This window comes from Papio anubis, chromosome 13 (genome assembly GCF_008728515.1).
Source record: "Papio anubis isolate 15944 chromosome 13, Panubis1.0, whole genome shotgun sequence".
NCBI classification, from domain to species: Eukaryota; Metazoa; Chordata; class Mammalia; order Primates; family Cercopithecidae; genus Papio; species Papio anubis.
Window position 1 is genome coordinate 103,847,296 of NC_044988.1, and position 17,269 is coordinate 103,864,564.

A 17,269-nucleotide genomic window follows, 5' to 3' on the forward strand; every position below is an offset into this window, starting at 1 on the left:
CCTGGGGCTGGGATGAGCTGCCAGCCGGAGGGGGGCTCTGCCCGCCGGCTCATCCCCTCTGGGTGCCAATTTATCTCTGGGTTCCAAGGTCTGCGGGCAGCTTCGCGGTGGAGGACTGTGCACCTCACACACAGCCATGGGAAGTCCTTCAGACAGTCTAACCTTGTGCCTCCCCTGTGCCTCCCCAGGCTGCAGTGCACGGACCAGGGAGGCCTGTGGATCTTGAGGGTGGATGGGGCATGGTCCAGTGTGTGCTGCCTCTTCAATTGGCCTGGGGCTGGGGAGCCAGCGTGGCCTCCTGCTCTCCGTCCTGCAGGATCTCATAGAGCACACGGCTAAGCATTCACGGAGCATGTACCTGGGCCAGGCATGGAGGACCCAAAGGTGAACAGCCATTCACTGCCTTCGTAAGGGGGACGAAGCTTTGGCAACTCCGAGATGCTAGAAAATGAGGAGAAGAAAGCACAGCTATCCCCACCCAGCATCTTCAATGACCTTGCTGAGAAAGAGTCTTTGCAGGTGTAATTAAGTTACGGATCTTAAGGCGAGATCATCCTCGATGAGGTGGTACCAGAATCTAACGACCAATGCCCTCATAAAAGAGGAGGAGAGAAGACAGAAGAGAAGAGCCCACGTGAGGCAGAGGCTGGAGCGATGCGCCCACAGCCGAGGAACCACCAGGAGCTGGAGGGGGCAGAGAGGACGCGCCCCTAGAGCCTCCAGTGTGAGCGCGGCCCAGATCACAGCTGGAGTTCAGATCCCTGGCCTCCAGAACTGTAGGAATAAATTTCAGGGTTTTTTCTTTTAAACCAGCAAGTGTGTGATAATTGGTGGTGACGGCTGCAAGAAACAAATACATATCCATACACAAAATTTCGGGGACCTCTCAGGAGCTCCCCTGAACCTGGAGGTCACCTGTGGTGTGGTGAGGAGCACAGGGGCTGCCCAGAGCTCAGGGAGGGTCTGAGAGGCACACTTTGTGTTGTGTCTTTTGGTGCATTTTCCAGCTTCTCTACTCTGTATAGGTTGAAGGTGCTGCCCTGGAAGCACCAAGATGCAATCAAAGCCCAGGAAGAATCGTAGGAAACACAGGAAAGAAAGGCCTGCCTATCATAGGCTATGGAAACTATGTGGAGTCTCAGGGTCCACGGCCCTGCCGTCTCCCGGTGGTACCATCCTGGGGAACACTCAACGATATCACCAGTTGACCAAGGGCCAATGGCAGGCCAGATGGTCTGGGCACCAACAGAGAGGAGACGCTCCCTGGTAAAGTGTACCTTCCAATGGGAGGGTGCGAGGGAACCAATGCATGAGTGCAGGAACCCCAGCCAGGAGCAAATGCTGCGTAGAGAACCGAGCAGGGCAGAGTGGGAAAGAGGCCTGGGAGAGTGGCATCAGGGATGTAGGCTCCAGGGAAGGACATTAGACTGCAATCTGAATGACAAGGAAGACTTCACCCCTCGGAGGTCTGGGACGGGGATTCCAGGCAGAGGAGCTTTGGCTAAAAACCTGGGCAGGGCTGAGTCCTGGTCCAGGGTGCTCGGAAGGGCGGGTGCCCTGTTGGCTACCAGGGTGTCCAGGCACCGGGGAAGCAGGAAAGGGTGGTCGTGGTGTGTGGTTGTGGACTGTGGAGAATGCATGATGGGTTTGCTGGGAGGGAGACCGACGGGGAGGCGTTGGCTTTGGGTGGGAAGATGGTGGTGATTTAGATGAGGGTGGAATGAACCTTCATTAGGAGGTGGAGGGATCCGGGCAGATGCATAATGCACTTTGGAAGTTGAATCAGCACAGATTCCTGCTGGGGTGGGTGTCAGGTGAGGGAGAGGAGTCAACAGCCCTTCCTGGGCTGCTGTGGTCTGAGCAGCTGGAAGAACGTGGTGGCCAGCGGGTAGTGAGTGGGAAGGCGTGGGGTGTTGGTGTGAGACGTTGGGGTCCGACCTGGACACGCCGAGTGGACTTGACGTCAAGTGGGGAGCTGAGCCTAGAGTGAGGCAAGGCAGGGGCTGGACCTGATCTCTGGGTCCCTGGTCTGTGGTGGGGTGTCTGGAAAGACCGGGCTGGAGTAGGTGATCAGTAGATGTGTCCCCCTGTTTCCAGATTTTCTCCCCAGCCACAGGGAGACAGGGGAAGGGCTGGAAGTAGGGGTGGAGGGCAACTCAGCCTGGGAGAGCAGCACTGTCCCCAGGAGGGAGCCTCCACAGAGCCGCCTGTGGTTTGGAGCCATGCCAGCAGGTTGCAGGAAAGGAAGGCCCAGGTGAGCCCTCAGTGGCCTTCCCTCCCTTCCCTGCCATCCTGGCTCAGTGTCTCTGGGACCCACCTCTGGATCTTGGTTGGAATCAGGGGATCTGACTTGTCCATCCAGGCAGAAGGCGAGGATGGGCCGTGCCGTCAGCCCTCCAGGCCTTGGCAACCGTCGTTCCTTCAGACAAGAGAAATCGCATCAGCTTTGGGTCAGACTGCCCCAGGGGTGTGCCCTACACCTGCTGGTCTTGTTCTGAGGCTCCCAGCACAGTTGTCTCCTGCAGATGCATTTTGGTGGCTCTGTCTCCCACCATGGAGAGCCAGGGAGGGCAGCCTTCCCGTGTCTGACCTTGGCCAGCTAAGAGGGTGCTGACGAGACATGGGCTGGGGTTTTCTAGGGAAACACAAAGATTCAGTTTCCAAAATAAACACAAGCACAGCTCACCTGGTGCTCCCAGCTGGGGGCACGGCTGGTGGGGGTCCTGGGGGACAGGGAATGAGCCGTTTTCTGTTGTCCTGACCGACAGGCCAGCTCCCCTGTGCCCACATGGAGTGGGAGGGGCACGTGCTTCCCCTCCTTCCTGGGCTTCGAGTCTTTCCAGATTTCCTTCTTGATGACCCAGACAGGAATCCTCTCCTTTGCTGAATAAAAGAGACTTTTGGAGGTGCCTGAACGTGGATTTGGTGGAGGCAGAAACGTCAGTAACACACTTCAGCCAGTTCGTGAGATGACCTGGCGCTCTCAGGGTATCCGCATCTGCCAGGCCTCGGGGGAGCCGAGGAAGAAGGATGGAACCTGGAAACTCCACTTGGGGGGCAGAGGGAATGTCCATGTTGTGATTTGAGGGTCATTTTGTATCAGCCAAATCAGCAGGACTGAGTGTGATGTGGGAGGGCAGAAAAGGAGGGAGCAGGGGAGCTGGCTTGTCGTGGGTTGAACTGTACCTCCAAATCCACATGCAGTCCTGACCCTGAATCCCTGAGAATGTGGCCTTATTTGGAAATCGGGTCCTTGCACATGTTATTGGGTAAGATGAGGTCACACTGGAGCAGGGTGGCCCCAATGCAATACGACTGCTGTTCTTTAAAAAGGGGCAATTTGGGCCGGGCACGGTGGCTCACGCCTGTAATCTCAGCACTTTGGGATGCTGAGGCGGGTGGATCACAAGGTCAGGAGATCAAGACCATCCTGGCTAACACAGCGAAACCCCATCCCTGCTGAAAATACAAAAAATTAACTGGGTGTGGTGGCACGTGCCTGTAGTCCCAGCTACTTGGGAGGCTGAGGCAAGAGAATCACTTGAAGCTGGGAGGCGGAGGTTGCAGTGAGCCGAGATCGTGCCACTGTACTCCAGTCTGGGTGACGAACGAGGCTCTGTCTCCAAAACATAAAAAATAAAAAATAATTGGGGGGCACATTGGATTCAGAGACAGACACACACAAGGAGAACCTCAGGTGAAGATGCAGGGAGAGACCAGGGTGGGGCGTCCACAAGGCAAGGAGAACCCCAGACGACCAGCAGACACCAGACGGAGAGGGCCATGGAGCAGATGCCCCTCCCGGCAGGAACGGAACTCATTTATGTTGAATGAATGAACTGATAGGAGCTACGGGAAGAGCGTGCAGCAGACTCCCCCAGATGGAGTCCCCGCTTGACCCCTGAACCCCACTGCATGTCAGCTCGAGGGAAAAGCCTTTCCAGGCCCAAGACCAAAATAGCATTGTCTTCTGTTTGTGTTCCCTTCACTTCCTTTCAGAGGAACTCCCCCTGCTGACACCTTGATATTGGAGTTCTGGTTTCCAGAACTGTGAGAAAATACATCTCACTGATTGAGCTGCCCAGCTTGTGGTACTTTGCATGGCAGCCCCCGCAAATTAAAACCGAGTTGCTTCCAAGAGAAGCGCCCCAGAGAGGCTTGGAGGCTCTGACCGGGGCTGCTGGGGGAACCCCTAGTCCTCCTGCGCACTCCAGCTTTGACAACACTTTCTCTTGCCACAAATATTGCTAGAGGCTCTATCATGTGCCAGGACCTGTTTTAGACTCTGGGGATTTGACAGAGAACAAAACACAGTCCTCTCTCAGAGCTTAGAGCTGAGTGAGTAAAGATGGGAAACAGCGAGTAGGTAACATGGCTGGTGGTGAAACGCGGTGTGTGGAAGCTAAAGCAAGGGAAGTGGACAGAGACAGAGGCCGATGCTATTTTGGTCTTCGTCCTGGAAGGCTTTTCCCCTAAGGTAACATTCAGTGGGAGCCAGGTGTCGAACCTGGACTCTAACTGGGAGAAGAGTCTTGTATGTGTGTGTTCTTTCATTAGCTCACTCATCAATTCTTACATGCAACAAAAGTTTGTTTTATTTCTTCTGTCCCAGGGCAGGCAAGCCCTACAATTGGGGCTTAGCCTGGGAAGGATCTTGGCTTTGCTCAGGAAAGAATTCAGGAGGTAGTCGGTGGTAGAAGGAAGCAACTTTATTGAAGCAGCAGTGTTTCGGTTCCATGACTGCTTCTGCAGAGCATGGCTACCCCACAGGCAACGTGCTGAGAGCGGCTGAGGGCAGTTCTGCAGTCATGTTTGTACTCATTTTTAACTATATGCAAATCTGGATAGACAGTTGAATGGATGAATGGATGAGTAGATGAGTGGATGGATGGACAGATGGTGGATGAATGGATGAGTAGATGAGTGGATGGATGGACAGATGATGGATGCATGATGGATGAATGGGCTATTCATCAATTTCTAGAAAAGGGGCAGTAATTTCCAGGTCACTGCCATGGAAAGAGGTGGTAACTTCCAGGTGTTGCCATGGCAATGATGGGCATGTGTTATGGAAAAGTGCTTTTGGTGCCTCTTCCCTGTTTCAGCTAGCCTTCAATATGATCTAGAGTTGAGTCCTGCCTCCTAACTCATTACTAAATGTTGGAGGCACTTTCTTAGGCCCTGAAGATACATCAGCAAACACAGCAGACAAGCCTTAGATGGAGGGAGGCAGATGGACAGTGAACAAGTACATAACCAAACATCTAGAATCTGTGCCAGGTGGTGATGAGCCCCATGGAGAGGAATGCCACAGGGGATGGGGAGGGAGCCAGGAGGAAGTGTCTCCACTGAGTGGTCAGTGTGGCTGAATGGAGAGGATACCACTGGATAACTTAGCCCCATTCCATCATCTATCTATCCATCATCCATCCATCCATCATCCATTCAACACCTATCCATCCATCCATCCATCATCCATCCACTAATCCATCCATCTATCCATCCATGATCCATTCATCCATCTACCATCCATCCATCATCCATTCATCCATCATCCATCCATCCACTCATCCACCCATCTATTCATCTATCCATCATTCATTCATCCATTCATCATCCATCTTTCATCCATCCCTCATCTATCCATCCATCATCAATCCATCTATTCATCTACCCATCCATCATCCATTTATCCATCTATCTTCCATCCATCATCCATTCATCCATCTATCCACCCATCGCCGATCATCCATTCATCCATCCCTCATCTATCCATCCATCGTCTGTCCATTCATTCATTAACCATCATTCATCCATCCATGCATCTATTCATCTATCCATCCATCATCCATTCATCCATCCATCCATCCATCCATCTATCCATCTATCAATCCATCCATCATCCATCATCCATTCACTCATACATCCATCCATTCATCTGTCTATCCATCCTTATATTTATGGATGTCCATCCACCCATCCACTTATCCTTTCATCCATCCATCATCCATACATCCATCCATACATCCTGTGAACAAATGTTTTTGTGTTCTGAGTAGATGGTATCATGAGTGTTAGGGATATATTAGTGAACATGACAGAGCTGGCCCTGCTTTCATAGAGCTAGATTTCATTGGTGGAAGCAGATAATAGAGATGAAATAATTATAAGTGAGAAGAGAGTGTTTTGGGACCATGGGGTGCCTAGCAGGGCACAGTTGCTTCTCTGGGTACCTTGGTCACTGGCCCAGAACCTATTGGTCACTTGTCTATTTTCATCCTTTAGACTGAGGGATCCTAGAAGCCAGAGGCCATATTCTCTTCATCTCAAGACCCCCTTCACCAGCGCCAGTCTTTCTGACCCCCAGCCAGGACCCAATGCATAAGTAATGTGCATTACTGAGCCAGCTCTGGCTGAGCCTGGATGGTGGGTAAGATGAGGATCCACAGAGAAGCCAGGGCAGAGAAGGGCATTCTGAGCAGAGGCACCAGCCCAAGCAAAGATGGGAGAAGAGGCAATGCACACATGTGTGCAGAGAGGGAGCTGCAGGGGAGAGCAGCCCAGGCTGGGGCATCATGAGGAAGCAACCGCAGTGTGGGGTGGGGCCCAGAAGGCCTGGACTGCTGCCTGAAGAGGTCAGTGACAAGATGAAGCCCAGTGGGCACTGAGTTGGTGGAGACGTCCCCAGGCAGGACAGAGCATGTGGTGCCGTGTGGTGCTGTGTGGGAGTGAGGGGAGGGCATGGTCGAGTACAGGTGGAGAGGCATCCCTGCAAGATGTCTGCAGGGACAGAACTGCCTGTCCCTCGCAGCACTCAAGTGCCTCCATGTCCCCCATCAAAGAGCAATAAGCTGCTCTGTTCCTGGAGATGCCACCAGGGAGAAGGGGACGTGCAGGATAATAGATGGGAAGGTGCTTTAACTGCCCGGAAACCCCAGCCTCATGGCTGACACCAGCTTCTGAGAAGTGCTGTATGCTGTGCTCATCTGTTCCAAGACAAGCAGATCTTGGGGAGGAGACAGATCTCCCCACATGCCTCCTTCCTTTCCCCTGTGGTGCTGGGTGAACAGCGCCCGTGGGAGCAGGTTGTGGGAGTGCATGGCTGTGTGCAGCTCACATGTTTACATTTGGTTCTGCTCCAAAGCAGCAATGGCAGCTCATGTCTTATACCGTCTCTCCACCCCTAACAACTCAAAATTCCACCTGGAATTGCCAGGAGGCTTCTAAAGCTTTCTGAGACAAAAGGATACTTTACTGAAAAGCCCAGAAGCATGGAGGGGACTGGGTGGGAATGGCATGTGTGTGATGCCTCCCTCCTTCCCCTGCCTGGTTCCAGGCTCTATCTGCCCACTGGCTGGGCCCTGCTCAAGTCTGGTGTGAGCTCTGTCTGACCATGTGACAGGGACGCTGACCTAATATGACAGGGTGTGGGAAGGCTGGGGCAGACAACTGTTCACCTCTTCCTCTTCTTCCTCAGTTACAAAATCCAGGGGTTGTGGCTGGCCTCTTGACCACCCAGTATAAAGACTATATTTCCCAGCCTCCCTTGCAGCAGTAGGTAGTCATGTGACTTAGTATTGACAAATAGGATATGCAGAAGTGTCACATGACAGCCTCTGGATACCATCCCTAAAAGGCAATTTGTGACTCTCTTCTTTGCCCCATCCTTCCTGGAACAGAGATGTGGTGGCTTGAGCTTCAGCTGCCATCCTGGGCCATGAAGACAAAAGCCACATCTGGAGGTGGCAGAGCAGACGCTGGAAGGCTCTTTGTCCTGGTAGCTGAACTGTCAAACCACCCCTGGGCTGCCCACAGGAAGCCTACTCTTCACAGAGAGAGTGTCTCCGTGGATGTGACCTTGCTTCTGAGTTGGGCAGCCTGGAGTGGACAACGCTGTCCCAGGAGAGGGAACAGCCTGAGCCAAGGCCTGGTGTTCAGAGCAAGGCATTCAGCCTGAGAATGGTTGGAGTCTGGGAAGGAGAGTGTGGAGGGAATGAACCCGGGTATCCTTGTGGCAAGGGAGGTGGGCGGTCTGTGTACCCAACTGCTTTGGGGTCCTGCCTGCCACTTCCATGCAAACCCATCCTCAGGAAAGGGTTCCATACAGGGCCTCTGCACATGCCTGCAATGTCAGTATAAGTCCTGGGGTGACTCTCCCACCCCAAAACTGAATAAGAGGTTCTGTCCCCCAAGGAGGGGGTTCGGACTTCACCAAGGAGAAGTATTTGAGGCAAGCGTGTCTTCTTGCCTGAACTCCATCACTGGCTTGAGATCAGGTAAAATTCTGGGCTCCAGATCCAGCCCAGCCTCTCAAGGACTTCCATTAACAGTCAGTTCTACCCTACACCCCTCCACAGTGAAGATCAGACCCCACAATTGCTTCCTGGTGAGTCAGCTGTGGAGGGAGCGGTTTCCAGGCACAGAGGGGCTCTCAGGGTATGAAGTCATCACGGCATTGCCGTGGGCCCCTCCACTCACGGCTGGTAACCCAAGCATCTGCTCTCAAAAGGGGCTGAGAGAACCTGCAGGAGCAGGGCCAAGAGGTGGGGTCTGGGTGGACCCACTCACTTCTCAGAGCCTCGGGGTCCTGGGCTGGTAGGAGGGAGTAGGGGGTGAGACCTGGAGGGCAGAGGACTCGATGCAGCACAGGAGCTGGGGAAGCTGGCTCAGTCTCCCTGTCTCATCCTGTTTATTTCTCATCTGAAATTTGTCACAACCCCCCAGGCGTCTTTTAGCCAAATCCTTCAGGAAATTAGCTCATGGGGTTAGAAAAAGGATTTTGGGGTGGTTTCTGGTAGCTCTAGGGCCCCCCACAGGGCCAGGGCGGGTCCCTGTCCACAGACCTTGCTCCTGTGGGCTCCCCCCAGAGCAGGGTCACAGATGGCCTCAGATCCCTCCCCCTTGTTCCTGTCCCCCTGGACTTGAGCTCTTTGGGGGCTGGGATGAGTTTGGTCTGTCCTTAGGCCCACCCATTGTAGTCATTCTTCCCAGAATGGGGGTCAGCAGATCTTTGTTAAGCAATTAGTTCAAAGTCAAATGTTCGTTCCTTTGTTCCAATCAGGGCTCTAACCATCCCTGCCTGCCTCATCTGAGCTCACATTCTCCATTCCTGTGTCGTCAGTTTCACCCTCCACCTTCATTAACACGCAGCAGCTGCGGCTGCTCCCAGGGTGTCTTCGTGGCCAGACTGTAAGCTCCGAAGCACAGGGACCATGTTTGTCTCGCTTGCTGTTTGAGTGCAGCCAAATCCCCTGGCTCAGAGAGGTTCCCCAGACGTTGGGTGAGGGAAGGAGGCAGGGGTGGTGTTGTGGGGGTGGGGGTGCTAAGAGTCCCTTCAGAGAAGGAGGGCTTGACTCACACTCCAGGGACAGCTGAGTTCTCCAGATTCTGCCTCTTCTTCCCCCGTGTGGACCAGGCTCCTCCCTCCTCTGGGCCTCAGTGAGGTCATCCTATCTATACCACGAGGTGTGCCTGGGCTCCCCAAGTCCTCTTCGTACAGCTCTGCCAGCCAGGCTCTGGCTGCTGACAGCCCAGCACGTGGGGTCACCTCCCCGGTGGTGCACGTTTCTCTGAGCTGAGTGGAGCCGAGCATCACAGAGGATTTTTCCACTGCCTCCTCCTGCTGCAGCCTCTGCCTCCAACAGTAACTTAATTAGCTCGATGTTTTCCAAACAGGCAAAGCGTGACTCAGCACTTTTGTGCGAGGTCTAAATTTGTCACAACCCCCCAGGCGTCTTTTAGCCAAATCCTTCGGAAAATTAGCTCATGGGGTTAGAAAAGGGATTTTGGGGTAGTTTCTGGCAGCTCTAGGGCCCCCCACAGGGCCAGGGCGGGTCCCTGTCCACAGACCTTGCTCCTGTGGGCTCCCCGCTAGAGCAGGGTCACAGATGGCCTCAGGTCCCTCCCCCTTGTTCCTTCCTCCTTCCCTGCTCCCAGTGGGAGCCTCCATCCCCGTGGCTGGAAGTTAACAACCAAGGTCACCAGCATGCTGTGGATCCACCCTAGGCTCAAGCCTAAAAGGTGTGGGTTCTCCAGGGTGTCCAGGTCACTGCCTCTCTTATCCCTGCTGGGCTTCACCAAAGAGCAACTGGAGCCCATGGGGCTGCCTCTTGTCTTCTGTGGATGGCAGGGGTCTCTGACTAACTTACCTGGAGGCAGAGGTCAGAGGCCAAGGGCTCCCTCCCCTCATTTCCTCCCTCTCTTTAAGGTCGGCAGCATCTTCTCGCCTCCAACTCCCAGGCCGGTCCTCATGTCTTCCCTCTGACTCTGAGCCTCCTAACTCCCTTTTATAAGGACCCTTGAGCTTCCATAGGGCCTGTGCAGATGATCCAGAATCATCTCCCCTTTCCATGAAATCCTTAACTTTGGCTCAACTGCAAAGCCTCTTTAGATAGGAACATTCACAGGTTCTGGGGAAGAGGATGTGGCATCTTTCTGTCTGCCACAGTCACAGGTGCTTCTGCCAGTGCTGACCCAGCTGAATCCTATCATCCTAGCTTCAGCTCAGCCTGCGAACAGCACGGGGGTTGGGGAGGTTCTTGAATAAAGCCCACCTGGGCTCGGCTCCAAGGCGGGGCCGATGTCTTGAAGGTGCCACTGCCTGATAAGAGGGAGTGAGTCTCCCCATCGTCACTGACTGTAGAACAGAAATATGGGTGTGCAATAGATTATGTGTTAACATACATGGTCACTCCCTGCTTCTCCTGCCATCGATAAGCGCTAAATCATACGTCCAGATGAAACAGCTGACAGGTTTCAGTGTCAGCACTGCCAAAGCCGTGGTGGAGGCCTTCCCAAAGGCGAGAGCAGCCGAGCTCTGCGGCCTGTATCAGAGGTGTGGCTAGCCGGCCTGCCTCCCTGGCACCACTGCCCTGCTCTCTGCTTGGGATCCTCTGTCAGGGTCCCGGTCCTGGTCTGAGCCGCATCCCTGTCTCCACCTCTTTCTGGTCTGAGGAATCGTGTTTGCTATTCTTCGGCAGAAACAGAGGTGGGAGCCTGGCCTGGCTGCTGCTGAGAGCCCCCAACCACCAAGTGAATGGCTGGGCACCAGCCACAGGCCTCCCAGCTTCTCGGTCAGACTTGGCCCAGAGGGGAGACCCCAATTCTGGCTCTAGCTCAGCCTTCCCGGGTTTGAATTCAGCGAGTCACGGGATTTTGGTTTTCCAGAGTGGAGACTATGACGATGCAAACAGCCTGCTTCACAGCTGCTCCCCATCAGTCCGGACCTGTCATCAGCCTGGACCTGTCTTCCGAAAAACAGTAGCGTGGCCTCTCCCCACCTGGAACCCTCCCTGGCCGTCCCTGTCCTCCCTGTGTCCTGGATGAGGGACCTGAAGCCCCTCAGTGTGCCCCCGCAGTAGGTGAGCTGTGGCAGCCAGCTTGCAGGCTTGAAGGCGATGGGGCCCACGGCCTGTGGCCCGCAGGGATGCCATCACCCCAGACAGGGCCCACAACAAGCTGGCTGTGTCCTTAAGAAAGTCACTCGTGTCTGCCCGTTTATCTGCTTTATGGGTGTTGGGTTGGAAACAGTCACCCAGCCAGCCCTCTCCTTTTATAAAGGAATTAAGACAGGGCACCTGACAGGGCCATGCCCTTGGTGTCTGCAACACGGTGTGCAGGGATGGGGGCAAAATGAGCTCACAGCAGGCTCTGCCCTGGGCCAGGTGCTGGGCGGGCTGTGCTTTGAATCTTCCCAGCTCAGAAACGCCAGTGAGCCTCTCCACATGCATGGCAAAGACTTGAGCTCAGAGTGGGTAAGTCACCTGCCCAAGGTCACCCAGCACCTTGCATGCTGGCCTCTCTGCAAAGTCAGCCTTTCCCAGATGTGGCCCCAGAGGTATGCAGAGATGCATTTGTTATTTTAATAATGTCAGAAAGGGGTCCCTTTCTCTTCTCATTTCCTGCTTCCCTGGTATCCCGAAACCACACCTCCCAGCCTCCCTTGCACTAGGCTGTGGCCACATGACCGACTCTAGCCAAGGAAGTGTGGGCGGAGCCTTCCTCTTCTGCAGAGACCCTGGAGGTTCACAGATGGAGATGCCTGGATCCCTGCGGCACCTTATGGAAGAGAGAGGAGAGGATGAGACCTGGAGGAATTAATCTACTACCATTTACTGTGAAGTATCAGAAAAAAATATAGCCTGCCCATCAAACCATGGGTTCGATAGAGATACTGTTGCTAAATGCGGCTACAAAATAGGGTGGGGGGATTCTCTTTCTAAAACTAAGTAAATAGCATGGGTGGTCCCTGGAAATGGCGTATCTGGAAGGTGGCTGTGAGGATGTTTGGGAACGCCAGCACTGGGCTCTACTGCTTCCCCAGCAGAAAGAAGGTGCTTCCCGAGCCCTGAGGCTCAGGGCCAGGCCAGCATGGGGTTGGCATCTTTGCCCTTTCCCTAGCAAGTGCCTCTTAGAAAACCCAACCTCCCCTCTCAGGGCCTCTGTCCCCGTGTCCTCTGGCAGCCTCAGGGACATTTGGGCTGACTTCTCTCCCAGTTTAGAAGTCAACCATTTTATATCCAGAAAGGGAGAACAAGGCTTCTCCGAAACTCATCTCCCTGATTCTGCAGTCAGCGAATTCCATGAAGCTCACTGTGGCCAGTGTTTTATGTGGCCCTTTTAGACGCACAATCTATTTTACGACTGGCTTCAGAAAGAGACAGGAAAACGCATGCTTTTCCTCACATAGGAAATCGACAAGCCCAGTGCCTCCAATCAATAAAATCATATTCTGCTGACGTTGAGAAGGCGCTGAAATGCCATCCTTGGGGTGAGCTCTGCTCTGCGGGAGCTGGGCGGGGTGGTCCGGAGCCAGAGAGCTTTCTCGGTCGTGCTGATGTGTTGAAAAACGATCCGGAGCTGCGCGCAAACAGATGGTCTGGGGCGGGGCGGTGCCTCTGAGCGGTGCTGGAGAAATTACCCTGGCTCGGCTGGTGCCTGCTCCCCAGGGGCGTGCCGCGGCCTGGCAGATTGCCCATTAATGAAACTCAGTGGGCAGAGGCTGCTGAGGGACACGGATTCCCACTCCCTGGAGGAGGGAATGGACGTGGCTTCCTCCCTCTGCTTCCCTACCACCAGTAATGGGGAGCTCACCATGCTTAGAAGGCTCTTCCCTGCACGGAGTTCAGCCCTCCTCTCTGCACCTGCCACCCTAGTGGCTCCAAGTCTTAAGGCTGAAGGTTCATCCTGTCTCCTTTAGAAGCAAAGGCTGCAAGCGATACCAAACAGAGGTGGCCAGCATGGGCCATCCCGGGTATACCTGGCTTGGCAGAAGGTTATTCTCAGTTGCAGATTCCCTGCACCCCTGGCATGCTGATAGTGGGTATGAGGCCTGGCACCTGCTAGGTTCTGAGTCCATGCCGGATGGGTGAGGGAGGGACGGACAGATGCGGACTGAGTTGAACACACAGCTCTGATGTAGACTCTGAGTCTCCTGAACTAAGTCCAGCCCTTGAGGGGCAGCACGGGCAGAGTGGCGAGGAGGGAAGGCATTCAGGCTTGGCATCAGCACGGCTTCCTGCAGGCTCTGCATGGAGCCCACATGGGCAAGAGGGCGTGGCTCTGACCCTCGCTTCCCTGGGGTCTCCATGAGACCCCTGCCCCATGCACACTGCTCCCACCTGAACCCACTCGCCCTCCCCGTACCTTGCTGTGAGGCCCTTCTGTGCAAATCTGCACCCACGAACACCCCCCTTTCGAGGGCCCTCCGGCACCTGGCTGTGTGGAGAGGTGAGGCCTTGCTCCCGCACTCTCCCCAGGGAAGGCTGTTTTCCACCCCCATGAGTGGTTCCTCCCTTGTCCATATGGTCGAGCCCTCTCTCCTCATCCCCTGCAAAGCCCCAGCTCCTCTGCTCACCTCCTCCAAGCCTTCTGTCCTGGTCCTGTGGGTCAGCTCCCTCCCGTGTAGCCTCATCCGGCCCTGATCCCAGTGTGACCTCTCAGCTCCTTGGCCCTACCTACCAGCTTGTCCCCCACCCAAGCCACCCTCCTGGTGGGCCATGCCCTTGACCCTGTCAGCCCTGGCAGCAGCTCCTCCTCCCGAATCCTCATTCCAAGCCCCCTTCTCTCTAGCTCGCCTGATGGAGTGCTCCAGTCCCTGGCTGCACAGAGACCTCACTTCCTGACTGCAGCCACATTCTCATTCTTAACTCCTGCCTGCCCCTTGCCTTTGCCCACCTCTGCCTGCCCCACTGGATTTCCATGGCCCCCGAGATAGTGCCCCTCACTCCCACTCGCACAGCACCCTCTCCCTGACCCCCTCGCTCCCTTCCTCTGTTGACTGGCAGGAACTGCCCACCCTGTGCAGCCCTAGGTGGGAAACCCTTCAAACCAACGGGCTTACACCTGCTCCCCGCAAGCCCTCCTACATGCCCGGCCCCTCCCCTTCACCTGACCCTGACCTCGACACATGCTTCACTGTGAAGTCAGAGCAGATGGAAAGGCACGCCCCTCAGGCCCTGAACGCCCATTATCACCTCTGCTCTGTCCTGCTAGTCTCGCTTGGGCGACGTCTTGCAGGGACCGACTCTTCTTGGACTCACTCCCTGGTGACGTCCCGAGGATGCTTCTCCTGCAGCTGCCTCCTCTCTCCAGCACCATCAACCTCTCCCTGCCACTGCTTTCCTGTCACTCATCACCCCTGACATTGTCATCCACTGACCTGCCCGTTCCACTCCCCCTCCCGCACGTGAGGCCCAGGCCTTGCTGTCTTGGTCACCACCATGTTCCCAGGTCCAAAACGGCATCAGCAACAAAGGGTGACGCGTGGTTATTTGGTTAACGGAGCTGAAGAGTGGATGAGCGGATACCTATGGCCCCGATCCACCAGCCGTCAGCCCAGCCCAGCAGCCACAGAACCATGGGGCCCCCTGGCCATTTACAAGGGCAGGAGCTCCTTCTTCCCTGTGCTGGGCAGACAGCTCCTGCCCAGGACCTTCTACACGGCAGGAGTCCCATGAACAGGACACAGAGTGGCGGAAGGGAAGGGCCTTAGACCTTTCAACAGTGACCCAGCCACCCAGAAGGGGAAGCCATGTGGAGACAACCATGGGCCTCGGCAGTCCAGTCCCAGGCAGGCCGCTCCAACCTACACTCCACCTCCTCGCGTGCCGTCCCGTCTCTCACCTCTCACGCTTGTGTGATGACAAGAAGCCAGGAAAGATTCTCCTCATCATGATGGTGCATCTTGTTCTCTGAGACGCCTCGATGTCCGGTGCTGCCCGGCCCCAGGCCCCGTGCCCACACCCCGCCTTGCCTGCAGGGGAAAATTCTAGACTCCCAAAGTCTTTGCCTGGTTTGCCTGTTATCTGCACAATTGCTCTGCCCCCACTTTTTCCGCAGGAAGTGCCCTGTCTAGGGGTGAACATGAACCTTCACAGCTAAGGCTAAGCGTGCGATGTCTTTGGAGATGGCCCCAAACCAGCAGCACCATATTTGGGATAATTTTCCAATAAAGGGATGTGCACAGTCCCAACCAGGCATGCGATGCGCCTCGCGGCAGGGCCTGAGCAGGGTGGTGGAGAGCCCTGGCTCGGGCATTCCCATGGCTTGGGGTCTGGAGCACGGGCTGTGGTTAGTGTCGGGGCATGTAGGAGGTGCTCCTGTGAGATCATTAGAGATGCAACTTCCTGACCTCCACAGGGAGTTACTGTGCACTCGTGCTGAGTCGGCCGGACGTGTGGCTGGGACAGGACCATGAGGGAGTCCCAAGGTCCTTTGGTCCCTGGAGTCAGTGATGAAGCGGGGTTGCCAGAGGTGAACATCAGCAGGCCAGTAATCGAAAAGCCTGCAGAAGAGCATAGGATTCTCCAGAAACCTGTCTGGAGAAAAACGATGGATGAGTATTGTTCTTGAAACAACTGGTTGCATGTAATCAAATAATGTTTTCCTTAACTCACCGCTAATTTGTTTTCAAGATCAACCTTACGAGTGGTTTCGAGCTGGGATCTCTTTACTGGCTGTTTCTAGACGGGTTGCCTCAGTCCTTCCTTTCACTTTGACTGCTCTGAATCATTCACATGCACCAAATTGCTTCTTCTCCAACTGCCTAGACATGGGAGGGAGAGTCTGCAGGGCCAGGCTGGGGGTCAGCGAGCAGACAGGAGGTGCTGGCTTCCTCCTCCTTGTCCCTGATGAGGGGCTGTGGACGATTTCAAAAGACAAGAGGGTTTCAGGGCCAGCCTCCATGTCCCCCAAAGGTTTCCCATGTCAGGAATTCGGGGCTTCCCGGGCACTTCTCCTCCTTTCACATCATGGCCCAAGTCTCAGTTCCGAGAAGCAGAAAGGAGAATCCATTCTGTGCCTCCGAGAATTGCAGCCGAATGTCCAGGGCACATGGAGCAGCTCTCATTCCAAAAACAGAGCATCCAGGTGAGGACAAGAGCCAGAACCAGGCCAGGCTCTGCCTCGAGGGAGGGCGAGCGAGCCACCTCTTCACAGTCTCACCAGCTCAGCTTGCTGCGAACCTCCAAGGAGCTCTGGAAATGGTTGTTGAATTGGAACGATGACCGGAAGGTGCCAGAAGCCGGGCACTGGCTGTCTCCAGACCTCAGTTTGCTTCTGAAGGTCCATCCCTGCCTCGCATGCCTTCACAATGCTTCACGGTGGGAGGTGTGCACCGTCCTTCGTGTATTCAACACACACAGACTGAGAACCTTAACGTGTGCAGGCACGGGGCGGTCCCCGGGACCAGCAGAGGCCAGCAGGACCATAGGGACTCCCATCTAGCCTGGAGTCTTCTACAGGGCGCAACAGACACTCAGGAGTGAGCTCCTGTGAGGCAGGGGGCAGGGAACCTAAGACTGAGTCACACTGACTTCCTAGAACTAAATTAAAAGGAAAACCCCACACCTCCATGCCCAAGTAACAAAACCATCAGAGGCCACTTCCTTTGCAACTCCCAACTTTGCACTGCCTGGCAGAGGGAAAATGGAAAGTACCTCTGATTGATCCCCTCCCACAACCAATCAGACTGGCCGCCAGCCAAGTCTTCATTTGCATAAGGGTGTAACCTGGTAAGTTCCCTTCAGCCTCTGATTGGTTGCCTCCTGTAACCAATCAGACTGGTCTCAGGCCACTACTTCATTTACATAGGGTGTAACCAAGTAACCAATGGGAAACCTCTAGATGATATTTACACCCAGAAAACTCTGTAACCTGTCCCGTTTGAGCCACTTGCTCCAGCCCACTCCCACTCATGTACTTTCATTTCAATACATCTGTGCTTTCCCTGCTTCATTCTTTGTTGCTTTGTTTGTGTATTGTGTCCAAT

At 54.9% G+C, this 17,269-nt stretch overlaps 1 long non-coding RNA gene across 4 annotated transcripts; it reads right to left on the minus strand.

Annotated features, from left to right (window-relative positions):
- Window positions 1–9,323: 9,323 nt before the first annotated feature.
- LOC103878073 lies at window positions 9,324–16,453 on the minus strand. Of its 4 annotated transcripts, none has more exons than XR_002517406.2 (3): window positions 15,897–16,453; window positions 12,685–15,814; window positions 9,324–12,057 (listed from the first exon to the last, which is right to left on the minus strand). It is a non-coding gene; the product is annotated as an uncharacterized LOC103878073 (long non-coding RNA). The 4 variants fall into 4 exon arrangements; XR_002517404.2 differs by having other exon boundaries at window positions 12,685–15,818; XR_002517407.2 differs by lacking the exon at window positions 15,897–16,453 and having other exon boundaries at window positions 12,685–13,207; window positions 15,124–15,886.
- Window positions 16,454–17,269: the final 816 nt, after the last annotated feature.